Source organism: Furipterus horrens, unplaced genomic scaffold (genome assembly GCF_987537825.1).
Source record: "Furipterus horrens unplaced genomic scaffold, mFurHor1.1.pri manual_scaffold_13, whole genome shotgun sequence".
Lineage (NCBI taxonomy): Eukaryota > Metazoa > Chordata > Mammalia > Chiroptera > Furipteridae > Furipterus > Furipterus horrens.
This window is the reverse complement of record NW_028327183.1, coordinates 13,610,028-13,616,293: the sequence shown is the minus strand read 5'-3', so window position 1 is coordinate 13,616,293 and position 6,266 is coordinate 13,610,028.

Genomic DNA, 6,266 nt, shown 5'->3' with positions numbered 1-6,266 from the left:
GCCAATGCTGTAGGACGGTCTAGGCAGAAGTAGGAGAGGGCAGAGTAGGAGGGCTGGGTGTGGACACTGAGGTGGGGCTCCTGGTGCCAGCAGGGGTTAGGGGGTGTATTGTGACCCTTACAAGCCCAGGGATTTGGCATCTGGGGCCAGCTGCTCCTGTGATTGAGATTCTGGGTGGCAGCAGGGCTGCTGGAAGCCCCAGGTACCCCATATCCTCAGGGAGGCTGGGAAGTGGGTCCCTGACTCTCTGTTCCCCATCAGAGCCTGGCATGAGGGGAGGCGCGGAGCGGGAGCCCAGGCGGCGTGTGGTGAGGGACTCCGCAGCTGCCTCTCTAACCCAGGTGATCTATCAAGGTTCAGGACCCTTGGCGTCTGCCCTGTGTTGCCTGTTGCACCTAGGATGCTAGTGAGCGCTGAACGTTTGTTGATGCGGCGCGCCCCCTAGCGGTCATTTCTCCACAATGAGCCTGGATGGTGTTTGCTGATCCAGCCTCCTCCATACGCTAGCTACTCTGGGGAAGTCTCCAGCAGATCCCCATTTTCCTGGAAGCCAGGAGGTGGGTTCTAGTTCTAGCAACGCCTTTAACTTGCTGCATGGCTCTGGCCACATGAAACCCCTTTTTGGGTCTCACTTTAGTCATCTGTGAAATGAGGCCATGCTGGTCTCATAAGTTTGACCTTGGGTAAGGGAAGACCCACTTCGGTCAGGCCCAGGGTTGGCTGGAGCAGGGATGTGCAGTGTGGTAAGCAGATTCCAGGGAGCAATGGGTTTGTGCCTTAACGTGGTGTCCACTAAAGGCTCCAGATTTAGAGGCGAGCCCTCTGTCTTCACGAGGATCACTCATCTTGCCTCAGGGTAAGCAGGAGCCAGAGAGAGGAGGTGGCCAAGAGATCATAGTCTTTGGCTACTCCATTTCCTATACTCTTCTTAACATCCCCTTGTCTATTCTGTAACTAGCAATTTGTACTTCTTTTTTAAAATATGTTTTATTGATTATGCTATTACAGTTGTCCCAATTTTTCCCCCTTGCTCCCCTCTGCCCAGTACACGCCTTCCCTCTAGCAGTCACCAACCCCCCTTAGTTCATACCCATGGGTTGTACATACGAGTTTTTTGGCTTCTCCATTTCCTATATTATTCTTAACATTCCCCTGTCTATTTTGTACCCACCAATTATGTTTCTTATTCTCTGTACCTTTTCCCCCATTCTCCACTCTCCCCATCCCCATTGGTAACTCTCCATATGATCTCCATATCTATGATTCTGTTCCTGTTCTAGTTGTTTGCTTAGTTTGTTTTTGTTTTTTTAGATTCAGTTGTTGATAATTGTAAGCCTGTTGTCATTTTACTGTTTGTAGTTTTGTTCTTCTTTTTCTTAAACGAGTCCCTTTAACATTTCACATAATAAGGGCTTGGTGATAATGAACTTCTTTAGCTTTACCTTGTCTGGGAAGTACTTGATCTGCCCTTCCATTGATAGCTTTGCTGGATAAAGTAATCTTGGTTGTGAGTCCCTGCTTTTCATCACTTTGAATACTTCTTGCCAGTCCCTTCTTGCCTGCAAAGTTTCTTTTGAGAAATCAGCTGCTAGTCTTATAGGAACTCCTTTGTAGGTAACTTTCTGCCTTTCTCTTCCTGCTTTTAAGATTCTTTAAACTTTGGCATTTTAATTATGATGTGTCTTGATGTGGCCCTCTTTGGGTCCATCTTGTTTGGGACTCTCTGTGCTTCCTGGACTTGTATTTCATTACCAAATTAGGGAAGTCTTCTTCCATTATTTTTTCAAGTAAGTTTTCAATTTTTTGCTCTTTTTCTTCTTCCTCCCTCCCCATGTTTCAGATGTTGGTATGTTTGAAGATGTTCCAGAGGCTCCTTAGCCTATCTTCATTTTTCTTGTATTCTTTTTTCTTCTTGCTGTTTCGACTGAATGTCTTTTTCTTCCTTATGTTCCAAATCATTGATCTGATTCCTGGCTTCATCCCCTCCACTGTTGGTTCCTTGTAAATTTTTATTTATTTCACTTAGTGTAACCTTCATTTCTGCCTGGGTCTTTGTGCTTTTGCAGTACCCACTGAGTTCCTTGAGCATCCTAATAACCAGTGTTTTGAATTCTGCATGTGATAGATTGCTTATCTCCATTTCATTTAGACTTTTTTTTTCCCTTGATTTTGTTCTGTACTTTCATTTGGACCATATTTCTTTGTCTTCTATTTGGGCAGACTCCCTGTGCTTGTTTCTATGTATTAAGTAGAGCTGGTTTGACTCCCTGTCTTAGTAGTGTGGCCTATTGTAGAAAAGTGCAACCCAAGTCACTGCTCTGTGGCTGCGTGTGACAGGAGGGCTCAGGGAACAGCACTGCTGCCTGCCTCTGGAGTTTTGTCTTGGAGAAAGCTGTCTCCTGGCACTTGCCCAGATGCCAGTTACTTCAATTTCTCCCTGTATGCCACTGATGCTCTTCCAGATATTGCCCTGGTGCTGAAGCCCAGAGGGAGTGGGTCTGTGTAAGTCCTAAGTCTGTTGCGGGCCTTTTAAGAGGAGTCTCCTGAGAATCCTGTGGTTTCTTCTGCCACCCCAACCCCCACTGGTTTTTATAGTCAGAAGTTAGGGGGACTTATCTTCCTGGCACTAGAACCCTGGGCTGGGTGGTCTGGTATGGGGCGGGGATCCCTTGCTCCCAAGGTATCCATCCCATTTTGTAGCCATCGCATGTGGGTGTGGGACCTCCTGTTCTGTTTCACACCTCTCTGCATCTCTGTCCCTCCTACCTGTCTGGATAAATGTGGCTTCTTTAATTCCTTGGCTGTCAGACTTCCATACAGCTCAATTTTCTGACAATTCCGGGTGATATTTGTTTTGCAGTCTAGTTGTGATTTTTGCTGTGGTTGTGCGGGGAGGCGAGCCCTAAAGAGTTTATCTATGCCTCCATCTTGACCTGAAGTCCAGCCAGCTCTCTAATATATGTATAACTTGAGTCCCACAGGAGAGAAGAGAAAGAGGCAGAAAGACTGAAGAAATAATGGCCCCAAACTTCCCAAGTTTGATAAAAATATTACTTAAAACATCCAAGAATTTCAATGATTTCAAAGTAAAATAAGAATTTCTATTAGAATTTATCATAGACACATCATAATGAAACTATTGAAAATCAAAGGCAGTGGAAATATTGAAAGCAGCAAGAGACAAACAATTTACACATACTATGTGTCCTCAATAAGATTAACAGCCATTTCTCATCAGAAGCCAGGGAGGCCAGAAGACAGTGGGCTGACATCAGAGTGCTGGTAGAAAAAGACTATAAACCCAGAAGTTTATATCTGACAAAACTATCCCTCAAAAATAAAGGAGAAATAAAGACATTTGCAGATAAACAAAATGGTGAGAACTCCTTCTCTATAAAAAATAGTAAAGGAAGTCCTTTAGGCTGAAATGTAAATACACTAGATGGTAGCTTTAATTCACATAAAGAAATAAAGATCAGTAGTAAAGATAATTGTATAGGTAGATAGAAAAGACAGTTTAAGTAGGTATTTTCTCGTTTGTAACTTTTCCGTCGTATATGGTTTAAAAGACAACTGCCTAAAACAATCATTATAAATCTATGGTGATGAGCATACAATGTATATAAAAAAGCTATATATGTGACAATGGTAGTACAAACGAGTGGGTGGTAGTGTAGCTGTACAGGAGCAAAGTTGTTTTTCTTAAGATTTTATTTATTTATTTTTAGAGAGAGGGTAAGGGAGGGAGAGAAACATTGATGTGAGAGAGAAACATTGATTGGTTGCCCCCTGTATGTGCCCCTGATTGGGGACCGAACCTGCAACCCAGGCATGTGCCCTAACCGGGAATCAAACCAGCGCTTTCCGAGATGACGCCCAACCAACTGAGCCACACTGGTCAGGCTAGGAACAAAATTTTGTATTAAGTTGGTACAAATGTTATAATCCTCAGGGGAAGCACTAAGAAAATAACTCGAAAAATAGAGTAAAAGATTTGACAAGATAATTAAAACGCTACATAGAAAATATCTATTTAACATCAAAGGCAGTATTGGGGTCATAGAGGAAAAAAATGAAGATATAGAAAACAAGTAGAAAGTGGCAGACATAAATCCTACCTTATTGCCAATTATGTTAAATAGAAAAGGATTAAACACTTCAATCAAAAAACAGAAATTGCATCCTGGCTGGTGTGGCTCCGTGGGTTGAGCGCTGGCCTGTGAACAGGAAAGGTCACTTGTTCCATTTCCAGTCAGGGCATGTGTTTCTCTCACATTGATGTTTCTCTTCCTCTCTTTCTCCCTCCCTTCCCCTCTCTCTAAAAAAAAAAAAAAAAAATCTTAAAAAAAAAATAAAGCAGAGATTGGTAGGATGGATAAACTGCCATGATCCAGCTATGTTTTGTACACAGAAGTCACACTATTAAAAGACACAAATAGGTTGAAAGTAAAGATGGAAGAAGATATACCATATAAACAGTAACCAAAAAAGAGCTGGAATGACTATTCAAGCAAAATAGATTTTAAGATAAAAATTGTTCCTAGATGCAAGAGGTACATTTTATAATGCTAATAGAGTCAATCTGTCAAGACGATACAGTCATTATAAACTTACAGGCCCCTAACAAGAGAGACCAAAAATATGCAAAGCAAAAACTGATAGAATTGAAGGGAAAATAGGCAATTCAAGAATAATAGTTGATTTCTCACCCCACTCTCAATAATGGATAGACTAACTAGACAGAAATCAACAAGGAAATAAAAGACCTGACCAACACTATAAACCAACAAACTCTAGTAGACATCTATAGGACACTTCATCCAACAACAGCAGTATACACAATCCTCTCACACATGGAATGTTCTCCAGGATGAAACATATGTTAGGGCATAAAACAAGTCTCAATTAATTTACAAGGATTGAACTGATTAAAAACTATGTTCTCTGACCACAGTGGAGTCAATTAAAAATCAGTAACAGAAGAAATTTGAAAAATCCTTAAATTTGTGGAAACTAAACAATACATTCCTACATGACCAATGTATCAAAAATAAGAAATCACAAAGGAAATGAGAGCCAAAATTGGAATTGAGGTAAATTGATCCCTGAGACCTTCAAAAGGTAGTGTTTGTGTAGAGCATAGTTTGCAAAGTATCATTCCTGGGGGACATACTGCTCTGGAAACACTGTTTGTGGGGGCCGTGGACCAGGGGCCATGCTGATGAGCCCCCAGACCCCAATTCAAAGTCCGACATGAAGGCGTTGCTTCTTGTTTTGATTATGAGATTTCCCAGTCAGGATCCCAATGTTGGGTTCCACACATCCCAATAACGTTCCAGCTGTTTACTGTTGTCAACCAACTAACTGGAATTTGATTTCCTCCCTCATTGCTCATGTATCTCACCAACCTGGTCCTTCATTTGCCAAATGGAAATGATACTGTGGCTTCAGCTTCCAGAGGTCCTTGCCTGGTGTGCAGGGTGGGATTAGGGGAGCATGTACAGAGACTGGGGGATGGTATGGGGTTCTGGGAAGAGAGGGGGCTGGACTAGGTGTCCCTTTTTGTTATCTGCTGCAGTCCCTTTTCTATGGCGAGTGTTTCTGAAATCCTGTTGGCAAATGTCCCCTTGCTCGTTGGGTTCCTCTGATGATCGTGATGGGGGTGTGTGTGTGTTTCACATGCACTCTCTCAGCTCTAGAAATGGAGGAATTTCAAGATCTTTATTTAGGTATATAAAAAAAAAAAATACAGTACGTCTCATGCACCAGTGTGGTCAATATACAGTCATTATCCTTAGAGCAATCATGACAATGATAGGAAACAGAAGATTACAGGAATTTGTTTATTCAACTAAAACACCTGAATTAAAGTTGTTAACCTAAATAGAAAACTTATTAAGCAAAAACATCTTATACGTTTGTGAGAGCTAGAAATGTGTAAGTACTATTAGTAAAAAAAAAAAAAAAAGATAAAAACACTAGTTATTGGTTAAAAATAAGTTCAGTGTTATCTACAATCCCCTGATGTGTGAGGGGTCTTGCCAGAGAGGGAACCTTAGTCATGACCAAGGGTGCGTTGGGGTCTTGCCTCCTTCCCTGCCCCCGCCTCTGAGTGATGCCTCTTCTCCAAGGGGTGTTTGCAGTGGGACGTGCCACGTGTGGCTGGAAGCAGGAGATGCCCGGAGGACTGCAGGGCTTGGGTTGGGCAGAGGCCTTGCCTTTCATAGGGTGTGCCTGCGGGATGGGGTTCCCTGAGATGTGGCAGC